At 46.3% G+C, this 26,700-nt stretch overlaps 1 pseudogene; it reads left to right on the top strand.

The window, feature by feature from the left end:
- The window catches only part of LOC144752841 (uncharacterized), a 161,166-nt pseudogene that overhangs the window by 19,858 nt on the left and 114,608 nt on the right, over positions 1 to 26,700 (top strand).

The raw sequence follows: 26,700 nt of genomic DNA, 5'->3' as shown, positions 1-26,700 counted from the left end.
GGCGGCTCAACTGCAGACCTTCACGCAAGAGGTGGCGCGGGTATACCGAGGGCCGGAGCAAGAGAGAGAGGGTGGTACCCCACGGCACGTGTTGGCATTTATAACCCTGCAACAGAAGTTGATTCTTAGGGACCTATCGCTGGAGGAGCAGACGTATAGATTCTGCTGGAACCGAGCACAGAAGCGGGCGGGGGTGCGACGCATGTATGCTCCTGAAATACCCCTGGGCATGGTGACGGCACTCCAGCATGGCGGGGATTGGTCGAGGTTACAGAGATGGGAAGATGCGGGCTGCATATGTTGGGAGATCTATATGAGAATGGAGAACTACTCCCCTACCAAACTCTGCAGGATCGATTTGACCTTCCGAGGGGGGACTTCCTAATGCATGCGGCTGTAACACAAGCGATGCAAGCACACTGGGGGGAAGGGATCCAGGAGCCCACTACATCCATGGCTTGTCAATATGCAATGATGGCGGCCGGCACATGTAAAGCGGTGACATGCCTCTACTCACGGATGTCGCGCGAGACGCTGCAGCCCCTGGTAAAACTTAAGGATGCCTGGGAGCTAGACTTGCAGGTGGAGATCCCCGATACTACATGGTCACAGATAGTGAGGCGAGCGAGGAAAAGCACAAGGAACGCACGCTTTCAGCTCATACATTTCTATATACTACATAGAGCTTATCTTACACCATGGAAGATTGGGAAGTACTTTGGGGTGGAGGACGCGGCATGCCCCAGGTGCAACATGTTAGGAGCTGACCTGGGTCACATGCTCTGGGACTGCACACACCTACGGGATTATTGGAGGGAGATTATCGAAACATTGAACGCTGTGACTGAGCGAGAGTTGCAATTCACCAAGGCGGTAGGCGTGCTGCATTGGTTCCCGCACACACCCAAAAACAGGATTTCGAGCAAATTTATAGATATGGGTTTACTCTTAGCTAAAAGGGAACTGACTAGACAAGTGAAATCGAAAAATTGCCCGACGTTTAGGAGATGGACTAATGAGATGCTTAAGTGGGCAGCGAGTGAAAGCACACTCAGATACCAATTAGCCCGCCGCAGGTCGGATGACAGAGCACTAGAGGCGGCCATGGAATGGGAGATACTGGTGCAATCCTTGCGAGATAGCATGGAGGAGGAGGAGGAGGAGGACCGCCTCTCAGACTCGACTGAGGCAGCCCCCCAGACACATATTGGGAACACATCTCCAAGAGGAAGTTAAACACTCCTGACAGCACACACACATGTACACTACAGCAGAAGTTCAGGCGCAGGAAGTAGGCACTCGAGGGCGGTGGGTGGGACGATTGGGGGGGAGAGAGGGAAGTTGGGGAAGTTGGGGGGGAGGGGAGTTGAGAGACGGCTGACCACAGGGGTGGGAAGGGTGAAAACACTAAAAGTGGGATGTGTAATTCTACGTATACGGTAGCCCACATATGAATGATCTCAAGAGGAGGGGCCCACTGAATGACGCCGCCCGACCTCCGGGTTGTGGGCTAAATGGCTGTGTATACAACACGGGAGGTAAGAGGGAAGTGCACTGGCGTCAGAGGTTGAGACATATTGTACATATGTGAAGTGAACTGTATTTCCTGCAATAAAAACGGTTTTAAAAAAATGACTAACAGTATCCTTTATTTCCTTTAGGACAGTTGGTTTTGCTAAATAATCACCCTTAAATAACAGGCCTCCGTTTGATTTTGCATCTGAGTAATTATGAAATATTCTTATTTTTCGAAAGTTGGTTTGAATCTTGAAGTTCTTTGTCTCTTTTTAAGACATCTTTGAGAGTGCCTTTGACCTTACTGCTCAACCCATGTTATCAAAAGTGAGCTAAGGGCACTTTTAGTGGAAGACACAGTTACCTTTGTTTACCTAAGTATGAGTAACGCAAAGCAGGCTGATTCTAGGAAGCAGACGACCTAGCTGAAAAGATTACTGTCTTCGGTGGAATTTGTAAGAGCTTATGATGCTACCCTGCAAACATTCAGGTCTCAGTAACTAAGTATCTCCTACATATTGAATGTGCACCAAGCTCATATGACTCTTTCCTATGTACACTTGTTTGCCATCTATGACCAGGCGCACCTCTCCCATGTGTCCCCTTCCTGTGTAAATAGACTAGTGTGCTGTTTAACCAGGCACCACTAGGCTCACATCTCCCACACGTGTAATAGAGTACCAGGCTCTTTTAACTCCTTCCTGGGATTAACAAGCATGTATGCTGTCTCTAACAATGAAGACCAGCATCATGTCAACCTTCTTTTTGTAACAAGCTGGGGTGCAGTGCCCTTTTTCTCCTCTCTATGTAAACAACATGATACCCTGGAACAACCATGATCCTATCTCTCCTCGTTATGTAAACCTCCCTATTACCACCCGGGCTGATTTTCTACTACATCAATACTGTGGTGTCAGTGCACAGCAAGTGTTGATGGTCTCGAATAGCACCCATAGATGAACATCAAAAGCAGGAAGTCTTGATAAGGAATATAGTACCCTCTGATATACATAACAAGGTTTTTGAAAGTGACTAATGAGTTCTGTAACCATGTAGAAGAATGATGCTGAAGACAGAGCTCCTTGTTATGGTCACGGAATGCAGAGGAGATTTGAAAAAATCATCTTAATGCACACCAGAAGAGGTTTTCTTACATATAACTCATCGCCTAGACAGATCAATGTGCCCCTTTAGTGTGGGTGGGAAAGCTTAGTCAAGTGAGTAATTAAGGGCACAAAAAGGGAATCACACCCTTGGGGGCAGGAGATTGCAAGTTGTGTGCAGTCAGATCTTCATCCCATATTGAAGTAAAGGGCGCAATAATGAGATTGACACCTTAAGGGGAAGGGGGGCTGGGCCCAAGTTGTGTCTAGTCTGATCCTTTCCCCATGCAGGAGAAAAGAGGCAAAACAAGGGTATTGACTAACCCTGGGCGGCGTTCGCGGAGTTGCATTACGCGAAAGTCCGCAAGGTGGAAAAAACCTCCGCCGTGCTATGGGGAGCTCTGCAAGTGGTGAAGTGATTTTTAGTGCCGGATGCTTGTCCACACTGTGAAATCATCACGAACGGCACCATGCACAGAGCTAGCGGGCGCTGCTTTCCTTTCTGCAGCTCGAGTACATTTTTACTCGGGCGGCAGCTTTCTAAACGCAAACGGGCAATTTCTCAACATGAGCGGGCACGAGCATACGCGATCACTCGCAAATGAAAAATCATGCTGAGAGGTTTATTTTCCATGCTCGCGCTCGCCAACTTGATGTTGACGATCGCGAACAAGGAAAAATCTCTCCGGGAGGTGGATTTTCCACGCTCGCCAACTTGACGTTGGTGAACGCGAGCAAGGAAAAAAAGTCTGCTCCGCTGCGCAAAGCAGAGTTTTTCGGAACACCGTGAGCTCCGCGTAACGCGGAGTGCGGGAAACTCCGCAAACTCTGCGAGCGGAGCGGAGTTCACCACTGAGGATTAGAAACGAGGCACCATTACTATCTAAAATCTTAGGTGAATAGGTTAATTTGAGATCCTCCCTCAAGGAAATGCACCCTTAGACTCTAGCTCTTGAAATATTAGTTTGGCTGTATTCAGACTGATGTTGATCCAGCAGCAGATGCTCTGTGTCATTGCCACATTTCATAACATTGAAATCATCTTTATCTAGAGAAAAAGATTCCAAGGACGTACTAAGGGTCGAGCATCTCTGATCATGAACCGAATTGCCACAGCCATTAATTTGACAAACTTATTAAGTTACTCGCAGAGGTGTTGGCAGCTGCAGTGTAATTCCTCGGGATGTCAAGGACACTATACAGCTTTTGATGGATCTCCGCTAGTATTTTACTTTTACTGTTAATGAGTGCTTTTATACCAACTGGTTGGCTAGGTGTCTCTGAACTTCTGCATACTCCTTTCTCACAATCATTTTACAAGAAAGATTCACCTGCTGCCTCAGTATAGCAGAGTCGAATAATGGTGGCTGCATGGGTGAGATCAGCTGAAGTACAGAAGATGGTTGTAATAATTGCTCAAATTTAGAGTCTTTTACATTGTCAATTGCTTTTGTGCAGGAATTAATAAAGTAACTTGTGATTGTATTTACCATTAGAGGATTTGAGTCGATTTTATTTAGTTGATTCGTTGATAAGACTTGCTTCTACATTGCTATATCAGTGGTCCCATGTGTAGTGCTGCCCAATCCAGCTCATAATTAATATAAAAAGGTGGGTGAGTAAGTGAGGGAAGTGGTAAATGGCTGAATGGATTAGTGAAAGGATGAATAAATGAGTGAAAGGGGAATGGATGGATAATGAGAGGATGGATGGATGAGTGAGTGGAAGGATCGATGGGGTATATAGATGAATGTATGGGTGGTAGGGTAGATGGATGGTTAAAAGGGTGGATGGATCAGTGAAAGGATGAATGGATCAGTGTAAGGATGGATGATGGGCGAGTGGATGGTTGAGAGAAATGATGGATGGATTGATGAATTGATTAGTGAAAGGATGGATGGATGGATGAGTGAAGGGTGGTTATAAGGATGGATGAGTGAGTGAAAGGGAGGGTAGATGGACAATAGGATGGATAGATGATTGAAAGGGTGGATAGATGAGAGAAAAGATGGATGGATGAGTGAAAGTATAGATGAGTGCTGGGGTCAATGGATGGATTCATGAGTGGATGAATAAATGGATGAGTGTGTGGATGGGTGAGGGGTGGATGAAAGGATAGATGATGGATAGGTTTGCAAATGGTTGAAAAGGTTTGATATGGATGGGCACACAGATGGAAGGACAGAATAAAGACTGAATGATGAATGAAAGAATTAATAGATGACAGAATGTGCATTTGAATGGTGGATATCAGGGGTTTGATGGAAGGATGAATGGCTAGATACTTGGAAAGAGATCTCTTCTGGGAGCGTTGTGATGACTTACTTTGCTTTCTTGGTGCCATAAGGGCTTTATTTCAAAGTGGGAGGTATTTACATTTTCTGGCTACTCCCTTTCCTATGTGTTCGTATTCTGTATTTGCTGTGTGCTTACGTGTGGGATCTATACATCATGCATATGACATTTTGAGTCACACCCAACTGCTACCTGAATGTTATACTCGTAATTGTAAATGTTTGCATGTTTTGTTTTAGGTGTAAGGTTTTCGGGAGAGCCTCATAGTGCCATGAGCTGTGCTTGAGATGTATATTGTGTTTGTAGCAATGGGCATGGCGTCAAAAATAAACTATGTGAAAGTGTATTGACAGCGCCTTCTTTACGAAAGCTGCAGGGAAAAGCACCTTTGTGACTTCCGTCAGCTAGTGCAACTCTCTGCAAAGCCCCCATAAGCAATGTCAGATTCCATATTTTAAGTTCCTCTTGCTGAAACACCTGTAATGCGTTTCCTGTAGTGGGTTCATCACAGCAATCCTCCCTTTATTTCACCTATGCATGCCGCTTTACATCTCACAATGGCAGGCAGATATGAGGTGCTGGTAACAAAGTCTATCCGAGCAGATCTTCCTGACCACTTCTCTCGCCAAACATGCCTGCTCAGGACCAGGAGTTGTAAGCAAAATTTCAGACTGGACAACCCAGTGCAGTAAACATATAAATATATAAATAGATTATTATCATATGAAATACCCCAAGACCTGCACAGTTGCTCAAAGCTGCCCACATACCAAAAAACCTGGGAGTGCACTATTGTCTCTACTTAATATAATCTTTTTTTGACTTGTACTTAAGTGGTTGTCTATTTACACACTTTTATACTATCGCGCAACTTCCTCTGTCTGTAAAGCTTCCATTTTGTCCCGAAGTTTTGTCCTGAATTTTGACCTTGTGTCCTGAATTTTTCCCTGAATTTTGACCCTTTATCCTGAATTTTTACACTTCACGTCCTGAATTTGCACTCATGCCAGTTGGTCACCCTACGAATAATTGATAGGGCAGGAGCACAGGGAAGCATCAACGGAACGAACCAGTTACTGAGGCTGAAAGACGGATCTGGACATTTCTGTCCTTTTCTTTATTCGGAGTGATTAATAATAGTGATTAATAATAAGCGTCTCGTTGTGTATAGCGCCTAGTGTCTGGTGTGTGGCATTAAACCGCGGTCGCTGAAGTACGAGCCACAGTCCAGCAACCAGCGGCGCATCTGGGCAGGTCCAGGGGATCAGTGTCTCTCTTCGGGGCCTGTGCGTAGCGCATCGATGCTCAGTGCGGAGTCAAAGGCGCTGTATGGGGTACGATGAACTTTCGGCTCTTTTGTCCCTAATGAGAATCCTTCACCGAGAGCTGTGAAAAGTCGCTGCAACACCCGAGAGGCCTGTCCAGGGCGGCACAGAGGAGGTGAGGCCTTTGCGGGGGTGGGGACCGTAATTTTGGGGATTCCCCTGCGAGAAGTCTCGGGTGTCTGCAGAGCTCCTTGTTGGCGATGGGGAGGGGGGGAGGGGGACGGCGAAGGTGGGGGGGGGGGGGGGGACGGCGAAGTGGGTGCACTCTTCACTTCGGCACAAGAGCAGCCCCTCCCGACCTCGCACTGACATTAACCAGTCCATTGTCAGTCTGTCCGGCGGCTGATCGCCAGACAGAATGATAACCGGCCCCTCTCAGCACGCCACGAGCCTCCTCAGGGCAGTCTGCTGCTGTCATTCAGGGCCTTGGCCCACCGCACCAAGCGTCAAGCTGGGCTCTGAGGAGGGGAAGGGGGAGGGGGCATGCGGGGGCGAGGGGTGGTTGCATTTTTAAATATCTTGTGTAGACTGCAGTTCCTTATGTGCCTGCCTGATACAACACATATCAGTTTAACCTTGGTGATTATTAAATTGATGTATCTGTTACTGAGATCTGAGTTTTGCCAAGTCCCAGGTCTGACTCCGAGTAGTGCGGTGGGTTAATGCTGCTCCTCCTGCAAAGCACAAGATGTAACAGGCAGAGCAAATAAATGTAGTTTTATCTAACTTGCTCAGTGGGATACTGCTGTTGTCACAGTCCCTTTTGTTACTTGCAGTTGGTTTTCCCCAATCTTTCATTATTTTAATGTTGCTAAATAGAGTTACTTAGCATAATATTAAATACGTATTATTAAAGAAATAACCCCAACCAGTAGGTCATGTCCTGAGTTTGTATTTCTCCAGAACAGACACTCCTAGTATATAAAAGCTCCTTTGCACAGGGCCCTGCGCTGTGCGGCAACATGTTATGCGATTATGCTGCACATTATTACGTGGAAAATGCGGCAAATCCGTATTTATGAGAAAAACTCTTTGGATGCAGTCACATAATTCCAGTTACAATTGACTATAATGTTGCTTTCTATGACCAACTGTCTTCCCTCTTATTTCACTACTGGCACTGTCACCAGAGGGCGGTGGGGGGTGGTAGTGGTTAATAATAATAATAATAATAATACTGATGCTTGTAAAGCGCGAACAGCTACCTCTCGAGGAGGTGTCCCGGCGCTGTTCTAAGTTCATCTTTAAAAACTATCACTTTTATTAAGTACTTCTTACTGTGACACATTCATGGGAAAGATTCCACATGTTGGATACACTTTTTTGAATTATGAAGAGACTGTATCATATTTTACACGAGGTTTGTTGTGTGATTACATGGTAAACAATTCCAGGGCTCGGTGTGTGCACAGGTTCTAAGAGCCAAGCCAGACCCGTGCGTCGGCTCTGGCTCGGCTCGTCCTGGTAAGTTGTTTGCTCGCCCACCTCTAGGCGTAGCTATCATTCATGCAGCCTGTGCAGTGTGCCATCCCTGAAGCAAAAGCACTTCAAGAGGCGATTGAGGCACAGACTAGAAGGAAGGCGTAGCCTATGAAGTAGCCTATGAACGGAAGCAGTTCATTTTGTTGTAATCAATTAATCAATCAATCAGGCGTTTGTTAAGCTCGACTACTCACCCGTAAGGGTCTCAAGGCACTAGGGGTGGGGGCCGGGGGTTGTTAGGTTCCAGTCCATCAAGGGTGGGGTCTGTCGAAGAGCCATATTTTGAGGTTTCTTGCGAAGATGGGGAGCGATGTTGTCTGTCTGAGGTGGAGCGGCAGGGCATTCCATGCTCGGGCCACGAGGAAGGAGAAGGAGCGGCCTCCCGATCTGTTCTTTCTAGTGTGGGGGACCACAGCGCCGGAGAGCTATGCACATCGTAGGGTCCTCTGGGGTGCATGGAATTTGAGTCGGCTGTTGAGGTATGCTGGTCCGGTGTCGCGAAGGGCCTTGTGAGCGTGGGTTCGCATCTTGAAGGTGACTCTACCTTCGATGGGGAGCCGGTGGAGTGTGCGCAGGTGCTGGGAGATGTGACAGTGTCTTGGCAGGTCAAGGACCAGTTTTGCGGCACCATTCTGGATGTTCTGGTGCTTGCGGGTGAGGTTTTTGTTTATTCCAGCTTAGAGTGCGTTGCCGTCATCGAGTCTGCTGGTGACCAGGGCGTGAGTGACGGTCTTTCTATGTTTGAGGAGGATCCATTTGAAGGTTTTACGTAGGAGGCGGGGGGTGTGGAAGCAGGAGAACGTGACAGAGTTGATCTGGCGGTCCATTTTGAGCTCGGAGTCCAGGATGATTCCCAGGTTGCGTGCGTGGTCCGTGGGGGTGGGCGGGCTCCCGAGGATGGGGGGCCACCAGGTGTCGTTCCATGCGTCTGGGTTTGGGCCCAGGATGAGTACTTCTGTTTTGCTGGTGTTTAGTTGTAGGCAGCTGTTTTTCATCCATTTGGCGACGGCTTCCATGCCTTCTCGAAAATTTTGTCTGGCGGTATTGGGTTCGTTGGATAGGGAGAGGATGAGTTGGGTGTCGTCTGCATATGACACAATGTTGAGTCCGTAGGTTCTGCCGATGGGGGCGAGCGGAGCCATGTAGACGTTGAAGAGTGTAGGGCTGAGGGAGGACCCCAGGGGGACTCCGTAGGTGGTAGGTGTAGGGTTGGAGAGGAAAGGGGGGAGTCTGACCCACTGCGTTCTGCCGGAGTGGAAGGACCACTGTTTCAGTAAAGTTTTGCTTTAAGTTTTTATTTAATCTTTTCCAGTTAATGGAGAATGAAGAGTACTATTAGAAACACCTAAAATGACACTATCATGTGCACTAATCCCCAAATCTTCTAGTGCCACACTATAACCAGCCAGACAAATACTCCATGCTGGAACCGTGGCTGGATTTCCCCCTCACTCTTTAAAAAGTAGCCATTTTGTAACAAGCAGTGAATTTTCTGTCCATATGTAAATGTTATTTCAGCAGCGCAACCCTAGGCAAAAGGCAGCAGAGCACTGATCACGGGCCAAGACAAAATCAATGTAAGGACATCTCTGCTAAATTATTGAGGTGCATAATTACTAACATTTCACGCAGCACAGGGCAGTGAAGTAGCTGGCCTTCTTTGTTTGAAAGGGCAGAACAGCTCCAGATTCTCAAAGATATGATGCATTGGAAATGAGATTGAAAGCTCTGAAATACAAGTTACAAAGTGAACCCTCACATCATCTCTCTGTTCACTCCCCAATTCAACCTCTTTCTCTCTCAGTTTCAATCATTCATCATCTTTATTCACATTTGATAAATGCAGAACAGTACAGAGAGAAATCACAGCACAAAAATAGACAGAAACATATTAAAAAACATCATTTAGTTATATGTAAAAATATCTATATTTTCATGCATATCCATCCATTAAAAACCAACAGCCCATCTTGCTAAAATATAAAAAAAAAACAATTGATTTTTAGAGGGTAAAAGAGAATAAGAGGACCAAGTTATTAAAACAAGTTAAAACAGCACCCCTCCTGTGCAAGGTATTCCAAATCCCATGGCTAATGCCGGCTTGTATATTAACATCCTTACAGTGATTCATTAAACAGTTGAAATAAGGCGAATAAAACTAATCCAATAAAGAAACCCTCCCCATGTGATTGCCTTTCCTGATTCGCAAAACTAAATGTAAAAATGTTGCAGTCACAAAACAGACAAAAGGAGTTTCCAGTGTATTGATAACGGCAAGGACTGCGGAATGAGAGGGTAAACTCCTTTTTGTTAACATTGGGAGAATTAATTTTTTCCTTTCCAGGTTATAAAAACAGCAGGAGAATACAATGTGCGACATAGTTTGTGCGGATCGGTCACCACACAGGCATTGCGATAAATGATTTAATGAGTGTGAGTGGGCTGGGTAGCCTACCATTAAGGGAAAAGGTTCAGTCTCATCCTCGTTTCCTTTTCTCTATTTGTTCTCTCCTCTGACCTAGCTTGCCAGTGAGATCTGGGATAACTTGAATCTCTCTCAAGGAGATTTCACAGTCTTTTATCTGTTTGATGGAGAAATTCAATGAAAACAAGCATTTACAATGCAATGGTTTCGCCATTTGAAAAGTTTGAGCTATTGGCATTGTAAATGACAAAATTTGTATTTATGTGCTGGTTTTGAAAACAGATAAATAAATGGCATTGTCATTTACAATGCCAATAGTTTAATCTCTGGCAAATGCCACACAAAAACACACAGACCCACACAGACCCACACAGACCCACACACACCAACAGAGCTCCCCACACACACACACACACAGAGAGCCACACACACACAGCCACACACACAGAGCCACACACACACAGACCCACACATACACAGACCCACACACACACAGACCCAGCCACACACACACACAGAGCCACACACACACAGAGCCACACACACACCCAGAGGCACACACACACCCAGAGGCACACACACACCCAGAGCCACACACACACACCCAGAGCCACACACACACACCCAGAGCCACACACACCCACCCAGAGCCACACACCCACCCACCCAGAGCCACACACCCACCCACCCAGAGCCACACACACCCACCCACCCAGAGCCACACACACCCACCCAGAGCCACACACAGATTTCATAACCAAAATTCGAGTCACCGCAATCCAAGTAAAAGTTCCTGCCACACTGGATAATACAAAACTCTGCCTACTTATAGCCAGCCCCATAATGGGGAAAAAACGGGTCCCAATAAATAGAAATGTCAACAATCATGAACTCATCAGCAAAGAACTAAAGAAACGTCACCACGTCACGCTGTCCAAGTAAATTTGATGACGACCCCTGCGGGCCAGTATTAGCTTCATGACCTGCTTCCTGCATCACATAAAACGGCTTCAAGTATTAATTCATCGTATTACATGGAAGAAAAACAAACTTACAAGAGGACGGTAAAATGCAAAAATCCAAGCAACGACCACGCTTTAATGCAAGATATGGAAGGGAAAAAAATGGAAAATAAAACTCTAAATACCATAATGGCATACATAATTACTTATTTCATTTCAGCGCACATCGAGCGTGGCCTATTACTTCTGAAATTTGGAAAAAAAATAATGAACAACTTTTGAAAGTGCATCTAGTTTAGCACTGTTAATCACCCAACTTGTCAGGGTCAGAGACTCAGCCAAATAGACACACGTTCATTCATTGCCAGATCTTTGCCTCTCCTAAGAACGCTCTGAAAACAAACCTCGCACGATCTGTATGTACAACGTAGTGTTACATCTAGTCTCAGTTTGCGTTTTGGAGATTGATACCATAAACGCCAATAGACCCGATTCTAACGGGAGACTCACGATTTTTAAAGCATAAAATGGCTTTATTCTGGCAGTGAAATTGCCTCTGCTTCTATAGCAGTCAATGGGAGAAATATATTCTCCCGAATTTTTATTTTTAAAATCCCCCACTGCCCTTGTCTAAAATGTTGGCATGTATGTAATACTTAAATCTTGCTTATCCAGAGACAAACGTGCCTAAGGGTTGTTAAACTGTTTAATCCGAACTAATTCTAAACGATACCGATATAGTGTCTCAACCATATTAACACCAAATGCATGCGGTGCAGTAGTAGCATCGAACAAACAGTTTATGACATTAACGCATGTGTGCTGTGCTAAAGATACAAAACAATACAAAGTTTTAAAAGTAGCCGAGGAACCATATGGCCTTTACGGGGAACAAGGAGCGTCGGTTAACCCTCTTCCTCGCTATGTCACCCTTTCCTCCAACCACCCATCACAGGACAGACTGGCTTTCTGCCGGGTTCTTACATCGGATGGTGTGGAAGCCACAGCGTGGCTGCTTCTCGAAGCTCTCTCCAAGTTTCAGGGTTCTCTCTTTGCTGTCGAAGATGGGGAAGGCTGCGCCATTCATCCTCCGACCCGGCACCCGCTGTCAACGATGACCATCTGTTGAACGCAAAAGAGAGGAAGGTGAGGGTAGCGAAGTCTGCCAAGAAAACTTTCCCAACACAGTAGACAGGCGCGTGCACTGTGTGGTTGGGAGAATGCCGGGCTCGTGCGTTTGGGTTCCCAACGGCATATACCCGTGTTTGTGAAACTAATAGTCAACTCCTTGTCAGCGTGGCGGACATCTTTTGTGGGCTAATCAAAGAAGTGAATCATATCTCCTGAATGTTCTTGTATTTTGAACGTCAGCAAACACAGAGTCAACGAGCGCTAATTTACCAGCATTCGTTGATACAGTATTGGGAATCTTTCATTTGAATTGCAGGGGGTTTTGCACCGTAATGAAGCGTTTACGTGCATCCACAAGAGCGCCCCAAAGCCATCTTTAAACAGTATACTTTGTAGTTTTTGTCGAACCACCACGAAGACGTGGCACACGGACAGCGGGAGGGGGGGCGGGAACGGGATATAAAAAAATAATTAAAATATGCCGCTTACCTGCTAGCAACTCTACCTGCATGGCACACTGCTAGGCTGCGTGATGGTAGTGTGGGGGAGGGGCAAGAGGCGAGAAGCTCGGGGGTAACATGGCGCAGCAAGGTTTCATGGAACGGGCAGAGTGCAGGGAACACTCACCACAGACCAGCAGAATAAACTAGGCACCGCATGGACAATATTCGTGAACAAAAGATTAAAAAAAACGAGTGCAGGGTTCCGGGAGTGAGCCGCGGGGGGGTTGCGGGGCTGTGGGGGAGAGCGGGACACAAACCCATGCGAGACCAGATCATCCGTGTCAAGCGATAAGCAGACTGGGGAGCCCAGAGGCCGGAGACACGGACAGCGGGAGGGGGGGGGGAGCACTCACCTGGACTTCTTCCGGCGGCGGTCAGCCTGGATAAATGACCAAAAACAACCTTCGAAGAAAAAAAAAAAAGCACCGCCCACCGCCGCATGACGTGGGCAAAATTAGAAAAACTGTCGGGAACGCCCACGAATCTGGTCCGGCCATGACGGACAGATCTCTGTTCCAATGGCTAGCCTCCATTTATGGAGCTAGCCAATGGAACAGAGAGGCGGCACAAACATCCATACTGTAACTCATAAGATTTTGCCTGCGCGAAAGTCTGCTGCGCAGCTTACGGCGAGGCAAAACCTAAAAAGGGTGGTGCAAGTCCAGCGCTCCAGTCTGCTGCGCTTGGATCTCTGTCCTGGCCCTTGCCTGGTCCTGCAAGACAGGACAAACCAGTTGTTGATTCTGGTCTCTCAGAAGGAGTGCGAGTTGGCTCACACCCTCGTGCTCACCAGGCCCCGGCTCACATCCTGGTCCCCACCAGATCCCAGCACACACCTTGGCCCTCACAAGGTCCCATCTCACACCCTAGCCCTCACCATTTCCTGGCTTTCACGCTGGTCCTCACCCGACCCCGGTTCACATGCTGGTCCTCTTCCGGCCCCGGCTCACACGCTGGCCCTCACCCGGCCCCGCCTCACATGCTGGTCCTCTTCCGGCCCCGGCTCACACGCTGGCCCTCACCAGGCCCCGGCTCACATGCTGGTCCTCACCCAGCCCCGACTCACATGTCGGTCCTCATCCAGCCCCCGCTGTCAGCCTGGTCATCACCCGGTCCCGGCTCACATGCTGGTCCTCACAAGGCCCGGCTCACATGCTGGTCCTCACCAGGCCCCAGCTCACACGCTGGTCCTCACCAGGCCCCGGCTCACAGGCTGGTCCTAGCCAGACTTGGCTCATAAGCTGGTCCTAGCCAGGCCTAGCTCACCTGCTGATCCTCAGCAGGCCCAGGCTCACCTGCTGGTCCTCTGCAAGACTCCGCTCACCTCCTGGTCATCACCAATTTCTGGCCCACATGCTGGCCCTCACTGGGTCCCCAATCAAACTTACACTTACATTTCTCAGCTCTAGACTACACAGACGGGGCTGGAGGTTCCCATCAGGATCCTTCTTAATCTCAGTGTTTAAGGAAGAGATTTGGGTCGCTGTATTGGAATACCTTTAGTTAAACATGGTTACTGTTACTAGTTATGCCATACTATGGGAGGCCTTTAGGGTCTAAATGCAGGGGTAACAATATTCTAACATGGAGGCATATTGAAAGATATTCTAGGTCGACTCACACCCCTAGAAGTTAGAAGTTAAAAGTTCTTAATAGAGCGCACTGTGACCAAGCGGCTTCCTGGCGCTAGAGTTAAAACTGAGGAGCACAGAAATCTGCCGAGATGGAAATCAGCAGGAGTACATTTGGGAGAACAAGAAAGTCTTGAGGGCCTTGCGAAATTGTAAGTAATCTGGAGTAGATCTAATGGACAGCGGAAGGCTGTTCCAGAATCGAGGGGCTAGTACAGAGAATCTAGTACCTCCAGTTTTGGACCTGCAGAAACAAGGGACATTGAGAAGGGCCTGATTGGAGGAGCGGAGAGCACGACTGGGAGTGTAGGGACTGATGAGGGAATTAATGAAGACCGGGGCAGTGCGCGCACGGGCCATGAAGGCCAGACATCCCATCTTGAAAAGGGATCTCTGGCAGATGGGGAGCCAGTGAAGGGATTTCAAAACAGGAGTGGTGTGGTGGAACTTGGGAAGGTGAAGGATAAGACAGGCGGCCTGATTCTGAATAGCCTGAAGACGACGTAGTTCGTAGGCCGGGATACCCACGTGGAGGCTATTCCCGTAATCAAGACGGGAGAGAATCATTGCCAAAATAATAAGTTTGAGAGCATCAGGGGGAAAAAAACGGGATACTTTCCGAATAATCCGGAGGGAAAGGAAACAAGAGGAAACAACTGAACTAATCTGGGCATGCATGGAGAGGTCCCGACTGACTTTAATGCCTAAGGTCCTTGCTGAGGCCGCCGGTACTGGAGAGGGGCCGAAGATGGGGGGCCAAAAGGCGGCGGACCAAGAGGAGGTGGTAGGGCCAGTCAGGACCAACTCCGTCTTGTCCAGATTAAGTTTAAGTTGATTGTGGTTCATCCACTCAGAAATGACAACAACGGTGGAGTGGAATTTAGGCAGGGAGTCCAAAGGAGAGGAAAGATCGAATACTAGCTGGAGGTCGTCCGCATAGTTATACACAGAGACCCCCATATCAAGAAGAGAAAGAATAAGGGGGTAGATGTAAAGGTTAAAGAGAAGGGGGGACAAGGAGGAACCTTGGGGGACCCCGCAGGGAACCAGGCGGGTGGAGGCAGAAAAACCAGAAAGATGGACCGCCTTAGTCCGTTCTTTAAGAAAAGAGGCGAGCCAGGAGAGGGCAGTGCCCCGAACGCCCGCGGCGCTGACACGGCCGAGAAGGATGGAGTGATCGACCGTGTCAAACGCAGTGGACAAGTCAAGGAGCACCAAGGCTTGAGGTAAGTTAGAATCAGCCTTGCTCTTTAGCTCGTCTCGAACGGACAGGACCACTGACTCAGTAGAGTGGGCCGGGCGGAATCCCGCTTGGTGGGAGGCCAAAAGATGGTTGTCCTCAATAAAAGTAGAGAGACAATTTGTGATGTAACTCTCCAAGATCTTCCCTAGGTATGGAAGAAGGGAAATAGGTCTAAAATTAGACGGAAGGGAGGGGTCTGTCTAAACCAGGCTTTTTTAAAATAGGGAAAACTATGGCCGATTTGAAGAATTTCGGGACTAGGCCTGAAGAGATAGAGGCATTAAGAAGGGAGAGGGGGGTCAGGGCAATGAATGAAGAGCACTCTCAGGATGCGAGCTGGAGCACAATCAGCCGGGGAGCCTGACTTCACTTTCTGGAGTAGAGCAAGAAAGGAGTCCATAGAGATAGGGGGAAACTGGTCGAGGAAAGATGAGGGCAGAGGGAGAGCAGGCGAAGATACTGAAGGGATGTTAGATTTAATCTTCGCAATCTTCTCTATAAAGAAATCATTAAGTGACAAACAGAGCTTGGGAAGGGATAAGATTAGGGTTGGCCCTATCGGAAGCAACTAGGTTGCGAACTATGGAGAAAATCTCTTTGGGCTTATTAGCTGATGATGTGATTTTCTCCGAAAAGTATATGGTTTTAGCTGAGAGGATAGCCCTCTTATAGTTAGCTAAAAGAGACTTGTATTTAGCTCGCAAGAGAGGACAGTAGTTGCGCCTCCAATGGCGTTCAGAGCGCCTGAGGTCCAATTTGAGAGTTTTCAACTCATCCGTAAACCACTTTTGGGCATCATGAGGGCGGCAGGCCTTAACTTTCCTGAGGGGGGCAACCAGATCACAAGAGGAGAACAGCCAATGATTCACGGCGTCTACTTGAAGGTCAAGGGCGAGGTTAGAGAGATCAGGGGGAGAGGAAGTGAGGGAAGCACAGAGAGAGTTAAAATCGACCCGTTTCCAATTTCGAGCAGAAATGTTCTTGGGTAGGAGGAGTTTCTCTGATGCACCAAGCTCAATGGAAAAGGAAATCAGAGAACCCCTAAAAACTGAGATTGTAACATTCGAGAGCACGGTTACACAAAGTCTCCAACAGTTGTACCTAAAACAACTCCAGTTTTTACAATGCTACAGTGACCGGATTGACAGAGAAGTAAACTTTCCTAGGTAAATATGTACTGACCAGACAGTACGGCGACAGTGAGAGGCCTGGCAGGACCTTGGCCTCGTTGCTTGGAAGGGAGCGGAGAGAAATAGTAGTTCACTCATAGATAGCGGATAATGGGGAAACCTTAATGGACAATGTATGTGCAGAATGAGTTGGTGCAGTATTATTCCTGGTTACACACCTTCCGTGAGGAGGAATCCATGGAATCTGCCCACAACTGTCTGGATGATGTGGCTGTTGTGTGGCTTGATGGTTGACAGGCATTTCCTTAGCCGAGCTAGGCAGAGTAGGCTTTCCATTGCTAGATTTATGTGAGAATCTGTCTGATTTATTTGTTAATAAGAACATTAACCTAATTCACAAACCTCCCTGGACAGTAGCCGACACCCCAGAGTCAGTGCTCAGACAACCTAGACAGACTTGGTCATCCTATTCCTTAGATTCTGACGCCCAAGCCTCAGAACTACTTCTCTCTAGGACCTTCTCCTCTCCTTTGGACGTGTGCTCTATTCACCAACCTAAGAGGATTAGTGCCACAATCATCACATACCTGACTGTATTGTGCTACTGGGTCACAACAAGTTGCAAAGGGACCTGAACTGAACCTTGCTGGGAGCCTCTGCTGGAGTGAGTCCTGACCCCTAAGATCATAGGACATATTCTGTATCTAACTGTAATTCTCCTACAATCCCTGAAAAGCTGTGCAACTTAAAAAACATTCTCACTTTCAGCTGGTGGAAGAGCAGGAACAGCCACCCAAGCTAATGCGGCCAAGGTCTAACTTCGTCAGGCTGAAGAAACAGGTTTGTCCTTGGAGCTTCTCCTAGCAGGAAATCCATTCAACAGGCTCTCAGTGAGGATTCTGAAGTCTGAAAAAAGAAACTTGGGGCCAGATGTAGGTCGCCCAATACCAGTCGGTAACAGCCGAAATTTCCGCATTTCGGCCGTTACCGACAGGTATTGGGCTTTTAAGATGTAGGTGGCATTTTTGTAGGATTCGGTATTTTACCGAATCGGTAATTTAAGGATTCGGTAAAATACCGAATTCTTAACATACCGATTCGGTAAATTACCGAATCCAGGATGTAGGGAGCACTCAAGTTAGTGCATTCCTCAGTTAAGGATTCGTTATTTACCACCAACTACAAGTTGGTGGTAAATAATGAAAACCTTTGAAAAAGCATTTTTTTTGCTTTTCCAACAGTGCCATGTTTCAGACATACACAATGGAGGGGTGCAACATGGTGTCAAAGTGACACCCTGCCATCCTTCAATGTTTCCCCCTTTTACCGAATCGGTATTTACCGATTCGGTAATTGACATTCATTCCTATGGGCCTCAAGGCCCATAGGAATGAATGGCAATTACCAAATCGGTAAATACCGATTCAGTAATTACCGAAACTTACCGATTCGGTAATTGTTAACGAAAAATTACCTACATCCCATTTACCTATTCTTAAATACCGAATCGGTATGATTCGGTATTTAAGAATAGGTATATTGAGATTGCCTACATCTGGCCCTAGTTTCTGGCGTAAAATCTTCAATGGGGGGAAAAAACTGCTTGGCGTATTCGACCCGCACTCCATCGTAGTCACCCTGAAATCGTACTTAGGTACTGGTTGCCCACGAACAGTAACTACTATTGGTGCTTTATATTTTCTTGTAACTTTTCTTTTAAATATTTAAAAATTCTTATCTCCTTTTTCCCTGATTGGATTTTTGTCACTTGGTTTATTAATGTTAACCTGTTTTTTATGAAATGGAGTGGGATTTTTGTGTTGTATTTGTGATTTTGTACCTTTTTTTACTTGTATATTCTTTGCACATTTTCTGTAAGGTCAGCGCGGTGTGGTATGTGCCATAGCTACCAGGGGTTGAGCTGGGTTTTACTTGCTGAATGCATTGCCTGGAGCTAACAGCTTCGTGATTTTATTAGGTGTGGTCATCCATTCCAACTAATATTTCGCTATCTTACAGAGTGTAAAGCTAACAGGGTTGCTGCCCATGTTGTGCCTGTTGTCGTTGTGAGTGGAGCTTACACTGTAGCTGCGGGTGCTCTTTCTGTTTCCTACAAGAGAAACCTGCTCATGTGATGCCTTTGCAAGTGTTGAAGTGATCTCTGCAGCTTCCTCACAACTTTGATCTCAGGATTGCTCTGGAAGAGACTGAACAAACAGGACCTAGGCGGTTGTTACCAACAGTGGCGTAACGAAACTTGAGGGGGCCCCCTGCAAAGCACATGGAGGGCCCCCCCCCCGCGGCGCGGCCCACCATGCCTCCCCCCGGCGGCGCGGCCCACCATGTACTACTTTGCCCTACCTCCCAGAAATCTGGCATATTTTGCTTTGAAACCTCCATTTAAATGAAATGCCTCTATATTGTCTTTCTGTAAGTTCTAGTGGGAAACACTCTCAACATACACTCTGTAATTAGCATGCTGAAATTGAGTTATGAGGTCACAATTCGATTGTATTAAAATAGTGTTTTATGCCAGTATCAATGCAGGCAGTTAATATATAAACATATACAGCTCAAATGATTGCTCCCTATAATTGCCATGTAATGTAAATATGCAAAACAAACCGTACAGTGTGCTATTAGTGTCCCAATTACGTGTATGAATGGAATTAACATTGCGTGACCTAACATAGTGCTATACATTATATGGTGGTTTGAGGGAGTGACCTACATGTGCATCAAGTGGGGATTACACAAATACATTTTACACAAATCACATTGTAGGCACAAGAAGATTAAGTGAGTTGCCCAGAATCACACAATGTTGAATATAGCACCAGGGTTTGGTATTTGAACCAGGGCCCCCAAGTCAGTACAACACGACTATAGTGTAATTAATTCACAACACTAGTGTTACATGTTGCGGGCTTGCCATGTTCAGTGGTGCCAACTACTTGGTGGCAGCGGTGACTGGCTCGAGAGGGAGTGGGCATAATTCCCAACAGGAGGATGCCCAGAAGGACAGGTTGGGAACCACCACCAGTCACATGCCCACCACACTTTTGTTGAACACTGACCTATATCACAAGGGTCTCTAAGATGTCTCAGAGGGTTGAGAACAAGATGCGGGGACCACTGTGTAAGGAGCATATCAGTAGTCTGAATCTAGGCGGGGACAGGCATGCCTTACATCTATCTGTGGTCGATAAAGTCTGCACCACTAAGGAGGATAACAAAAAACTAATAGTACATGAGTGGCAAGAAAGGTTAAAAGTATGACGCCTGCTGAATCAATGATCACCGTGATTGGAATAATTGTATGGTGTATGTGTACAAGGTCGCACGGCTGCTGTTCCGTCCAACCCAGATCAGCTGGGAGAACGTTCCGTTCATAAAAGCTGGCTTTTCTGACCTCAAGTTTACAATATTTGGTGTGGTAGCCCTGCTGGCACTGGGTTATGGCTGTGTTGCACGTGACGCATGCAAAAAGAACAGATGATGGACGGAATGCAGAACAAATCAAACATTCACCCACAGTTACAGATCTGGGTTAAATCCATCATTCTTTTGCTCATCACCCCCAAGTTCGGACCCAGCCATATGCATATCAGTCTTGACCCTGTGCCTCATGGGAACAGTCGAGCCCGAACTGCCAGGCAGGTCCTCTCTGGACCAGGGACAAGCATCCTGGGACCGGTTTCAGGGCATCACTCCTCATTAATGGATTAAACCCAGATCTGTGACTGGGGGTGAATGTTTGCATTGTTCAGCATTCCATCCATCATTGGTTCTTTTTGATTTTGTTGCCCTAAGTTGGCAGGGTATGCCCAGGCATGGGTCCCGTGCCCACTGCTCCACTGGACTTAAGCTAACTTGGCTGATGAAGGGTGATGCCCCAAAACCGGACCTGTAGTTTCACCCTTCGTTATATGGGTGGGCACACTAAAGGTGGAGCCCATCTTAAGTCCTCCTAGACACATTTTTCAGGGGTCACTTTCATTTAGCAGCACACATTTACTGATCAATGATGCTGGAAGCACAAGAGCCAGCATCAGCCTCAGGCTTCTAAGTGCGTCCTCTAAACTGCAGCATTACAATGTCCAGAGCCTGTCCATCATGGAAACTTGCTCCTGCCACATACACTTGGTCACTTTGCCATCCATCCATCCATCCATCCATCTATCCCCCACCCATCCACCCATCCATCCATCCACTCATCCATTCACCCACCCCTCCATCCACCCACCCCTCCATCCATCCAGTCATCCATCCACCCACCCCCCTCCATCCATCCACCCCTCCATCCACCCACCCCTCGATCCATCCACTCGTCCATCCACCCACCCCTCCACCCCTCCATTCATCCATCCACCCAACCCTCCATCTATCCACTCATCTATCCACCCACCCCTCCATCCATCCATCCATCCATCCACCCACCCACCCTCCCACCCCCCTCCAGCCACCCACCCTTCCATCCATCCACTCATCCGTCCATCCATCCATCGCCCAATCTTCTCGCTGGTTCACATCACGTCAGAGCTGGCGATGCCATGTCTCGTTCTCAGAGTGTGATGCACAATGAATGTGACATTCTGCAGCTCGCTCGCTATACTGTTCAGCCCCTTGAGCGTGAACCGCTTGCACTTCCCATGGGAGTGAATCCTCTTCCCATCACTAGTGATCCACGTCTGGAACGCATGCCACATGCTATCTCTAGAAGGGCCTTCCTGCTGGCTACAAGCTGGGCAGAGCAGCGCCGCCCGAGCGCCGCAGGGCGGGCTATTTACTTTTTAGGTCTCGCCTCTTCCATTCTGAAGGAATTGAAAATGGAGAGAATTCAAGTGCTCAAAATACTCGTGAAACCAAGGGTTTTTTCGTGCGGTTTTCTTCGAGTTCACGTGGGCACAGGCACGCGCTTTTGGGCCATAAACTTTCACGGCCATCTGTTCCCCAGCTCCAGTACCTCCCCTCTCTCTCCCCGCACACAACCTTACTTGGATTTCTCCTCCCCCTCCCCAGCCAGTTTCCCCCAGGCCGTGTTCCCTCCCACCTTTCCTCCTCTCTGTCCCTTCTTTGTTGTTCTGTCTTCCCTCTTTTAATTCGTTCCTCCTTTCCGTCTTCTCTTTACTTTCCGCCTTCTTTAGTTTATTCTATCATCCCTCTCTAACTTTTTTCTCGCTTTCTTGTATATTAGTATTGTTTTGTAATTGGTGCATGTATCTCAATCAACATTTGTATCTAAGTATGTGTCCGTGCTGGACTTGTATGTCACTGCATTTGCTGTTACTTTTCTTAACGTAGTTTTCGTCAATAAATAATAATTGCTACACAAAAATATAGTCCAGCAAACGATGACATAGCTGGCGTTGTGCCACATGAATGTGGTCTAACAATGACCTTTTATGTCTGTCAGTGCCTTAAGTAAAACCCGTTTTTCAGTTACAAATATCAGCTTCCCATCCGAATCTCCCTTTAAAAAGCATGTGCTTTGTTGAGATCATCATTTAGGACTCTGTATATAAAGGGCCCGTTTTACAAAATGTGTACGAAGAATGCCAAATAAGAAATGAGTAGATTTGGTGGTTTAGATAGATTTCCAAGGGGCATCGGTGCGTCCAGACTTTTTTTCATAGTGCTTTTTTGTTTTAAACCCCTGTGTCCAGACGTAATTCCATTAGCCACAGTGAAGATGAATGCATTTATAGATTTCATTGGGTCGGACAGTTGAGCAAAAGCTTTGACTGTACAATATACATCTTGAAGGGTATTTCTTCAAGTTAACGCGTTGGACAGTGTACGTGATTTCCTACTTAAATGTAAAAGCGTAATCCCTGATGAGGCTTTTTCATGTTTAAATTCATGGAGGCCATGGACAATGTCATGATTTTCATTTAAGTTGTTTACAATGCAGTTTAATTCGGTGTTTGTCTTGGAATTAATATCTGGCGTTTCCTACCTCAATTTACTTTTTTCAAGCTAGTGCAGATCTGATCGCTTGTAAATTAAACATTTTAAAATCCTTTATTTACTGCCCCTAATCTTGACAAACATCATATGTGTTTCTATTTATCCGTCAGTTTGTCTTAGGGGCGAGCAGTAACTGTGGTACGCCGTGTTTATGGGGTTTGTTACGGACCAACAAGTCTTTCATTCACAACTTGTTATATATGGCTGGCCGGCCGTACTTTCAGTTTCCCGGCCGCTCTTGTTTCGTGGGGCGTGCATTATCAGGTACGTGTTGGTGACAATTTACACAGAACGCTTGTTGATGACCCTGGTCTGCTCAGCGAGTGCGCACTCCCGCAGATCGACTTTCTGTTTGGCGTGTTTCCCGCCAGGCTTCCTATTACATCACTTTTTTTTTTTTGCCCGGGACCCCTGCCAGCACATTCTCAGATCCCACAATGCTGCTACGCAATGAGGCTTATCCGCTCTTTTTAGTCCCCTTGTATGCACAGGCGTGTCATTTATTTATTATGTCTGCATCTAAGAACAGGATGCTTGTCTCAGACTGCAACTTCTGAAAGTTGGGGTTATTCAGCTGAATGCGAGCCATGCCTTCTCCTTTGCGATACGTGCATTTAAAGCAAGCCATATATGGGTACTGTGTACTTTTCGTTTTGAGAAGGCGATATTCTGACGACATTTGATATAACGGTGCAGCCGCATGGGTCTGTTTGTTTTCTGGATACCGTTATGCAGTTGAAAGGGGAGGGTTTATGGAGAGTGCATACTTTCAGACATATTCTGGATGTTTTTATTTTTGCAGTCGCAAAGCAACCAAACTATCGTCTGTCACAAACGAAACATGACATGTCATTTCGTATTTTTATTATTAACTATTTGATTCTAATAACTATCCATTTGTCCTCTGGAGGAAGTGACACCCCTGCGTCCTTTAATATTCTTGTCGTTCAGCTGTGTTTTAAGTCAACGATCCTGACTGAGCATGCCCCCAACTCTTTCCTTCGTAGTAGGACTGACCTTTGCGCCACACCCGTGATTTCTGCGACCTCTATGTAAATGTCACTCGACACCGGGAGAATGTAAATAGAGCTCTTATCAACTGGCATGCTTTTGTTTTGGTTATATTGTCCCTGTCGTGCGTGCTGCTTTCCTGGCTGAAGTGCCTTGGGCTCAGTTGTATATCGAGATTCTTGCAAGATACACTTGTTTTTGGGGCATTTTTCTTTCGTAATTCCACTTAAAGCTTTTAATGACCGTCAATGATTACAACATGGCTCGAGCCCCAACACATAATGTTACATTCAACCAGGGTTATGATCATTTTACCCAGTAGTATTTTGGATAGTATGATTTGTAGTCTTGCTTTCATGTTGCATCTTTGAGCCGCTTAACTGTAATGATCTATTTCATATTGGTTTTACTTGATCAATATAAATGTATCGTTGTTCACTATATGCAGTCAGTCCAGCGCCAAACGACCCGCACCGTAATCAGCAGTTGAACTAAGCCAGAACACAATTTGCAGTTTTTTAGATGTTTCTCACTTCAGAAGGTTTGCTGGTTTGTGGCCAACTAATTATGTCATTTGTATAGCTTATTTTTGGGCCATTTATTAAAGTCGTTTTTCCATCACTAAAACTTTCACACAGTCATTTTGGCTAGCCTCCACACAACCACACACAAACCACACACCCAACCACACACACAACCACACCACACACACAATCTCACACACAACCACACACAACCACACACCCAACCACACAACCCCCCACACACAACCCCACCCACAACCCCAAACACCCACACACACCCCCAAACACCCACACACACACACACAACCCCACACACAACCCCACCACCATACACGCATACAACCACTCACACATACAACCACTCACACATACAACCACTCACACATACAACCACTCACACATACAACCACTCACACATACAACCACTCACACATACAACCACTCACACATACAACCACCCACACATACAACCACTCACACATACAACCACCCACACATACAACCACTCACACAGACAACCACTCACACATACAACCACTCAAACAACTACACACACAACCACACACAACCGCACACACACAAACACACACATCTGTAGCCCTCACTCTACCTATTCCCCTCACTCTATCTATCTATTGCCCTCACTCTATCTCTCTATCGCCCTCACTCTCTATCCATCTATCTATCTATCGCCCTCACTCTATCGCCCTCACTCTATCTATAGCCCTCACTCTATCGCCCTCACTGTCTATCTATCTATCGCCCTCACTCTGTCTATCTATCTATCGCCCTCTATCTATCTATCGCTCCACCACAGCATCACTCAAGGGCACCACAGCATCACTCAGCACCACCACAGCATCACTCAGCACTACCACAGCATCACTGGTTCAAATATGTTCTCTCAATGTTTGAAGCTTTATTGCAAATGTCACAAAAAAATGTTAATATTTCACTTCTGTTCTTGGATTTTAGTCACTGAACATAATCTTCACAACAGTTATTTACAAAAGTTTAAGCTATTGCCATTAAAAATTACAATCACTTTTATTTAAGTATTAATTATTTAAAAAAATTAAAATCCAATGTTAATTGTAATATCAATACATCTAAGTAAAGGCAATACAAAACATGTGACATTATAAATACTAAAAGTGTCACATATGCTAAAGTTAAAAGTATTGGCATTGTAAATCACAAAACATAAATATAAAATGTCATTTACAAAACCAATAGCTCCAACTTTCCTACTGCGAGACCTATTGGCAACGCCAGTGCTTGTTAATGCTGTAGGCTGCCAGCTTGAACTGATAACTTTTCATTGTCTGTCCTTCCAAAACAATTTTACTGGAAAAACACATCTAAAAACTCGCCAAGTGCGGCTACTCACTTTTGATTGCTGTAAGTGCTTTTTTTGTTGTGCTTACACTGACATTTACAAATAGCCCCGTGATGTATTCATTCAGCACAATTCAAGAAAGGCAAACGTGTCAGCACTGTACCTGGGCACATTCTAGGAGTCAAATTAGGCACACACACGTGTTAATCCTCACTTTAGATTATCACTTCCCCTATCCACTCAAACCTCTTCATTAGGGCTTAAAATGAATTGTACTCGATCCCTCTTAACGCTATTTCTACATATCTAAATGACTTTCCTATTAAGAGCTTTTAACATCACAACCATTTAATACCCTCGTTTTAAATGTGGAATTAACACACATTTTAGTGCAATCCAATCAGCAAGTTGTTTCCTACATAACAGGCAATTTCGACGATTGTAAGTCCGTATTAGTACAACAATGTTGTTGAGGCCAATAGCAGAAAGTTCCCAGCGGCAGTTCATGTCATATTAATAATTCAATATTTACTTGTTTGAAATTCGGCAGCCACTCCGATGTCTGTTCTATGGGAGAAGAACTTGGACAGAAATCCAAAATTTCGATCTGTACTGAAACTAGGTTTAATTTGAATAGCATAACCACGTGCAAGGGAGGACGCGCCCTGCTTCATCGATCCTGCACGTTTTTACCCAGACAGACTGCCTTATATTATAGCAGTCGTAAAATAAATCCCACCCAAACTTAACTTTGGTCGATGAATGAATTAGTTTATTATAGTGCTGTTGTTCGGATAAACTCGGAGAGTATATGAGTGTACACTGCTGTCACCTGTGTCCTGTGATGAGTCCTAAGTCCTGAGCGTCCGTCAACGGTCAGCGTGGGGCTTCAGTTCAGGCTTCCTTTCTTGGTCTTCTGCTCCGCGCCCCTGATGATGTCACGCCTTACACTATAACGGTAACGTGCTTTAGTGTGTCGTCATAACATCAATGCGCAATGCGCATGTGTACTGGCATGTGTTGTCCCTATGAGGCAATTAGTCAGCGTCAGTCACCAGCCAGCCCCCCCTGCCCAGTGCCCCCGCGGCATGCATACGCGTCTGGAAGCCGC

Source organism: Lissotriton helveticus, chromosome 5_1 (assembly GCF_964261635.1).
Source record: "Lissotriton helveticus chromosome 5_1, aLisHel1.1, whole genome shotgun sequence".
NCBI classification, from domain to species: domain Eukaryota; kingdom Metazoa; phylum Chordata; class Amphibia; order Caudata; family Salamandridae; genus Lissotriton; species Lissotriton helveticus.
Note: the sequence above shows the minus strand (reverse complement) of the source record. Positions and strands in the feature narration are given on the sequence as shown.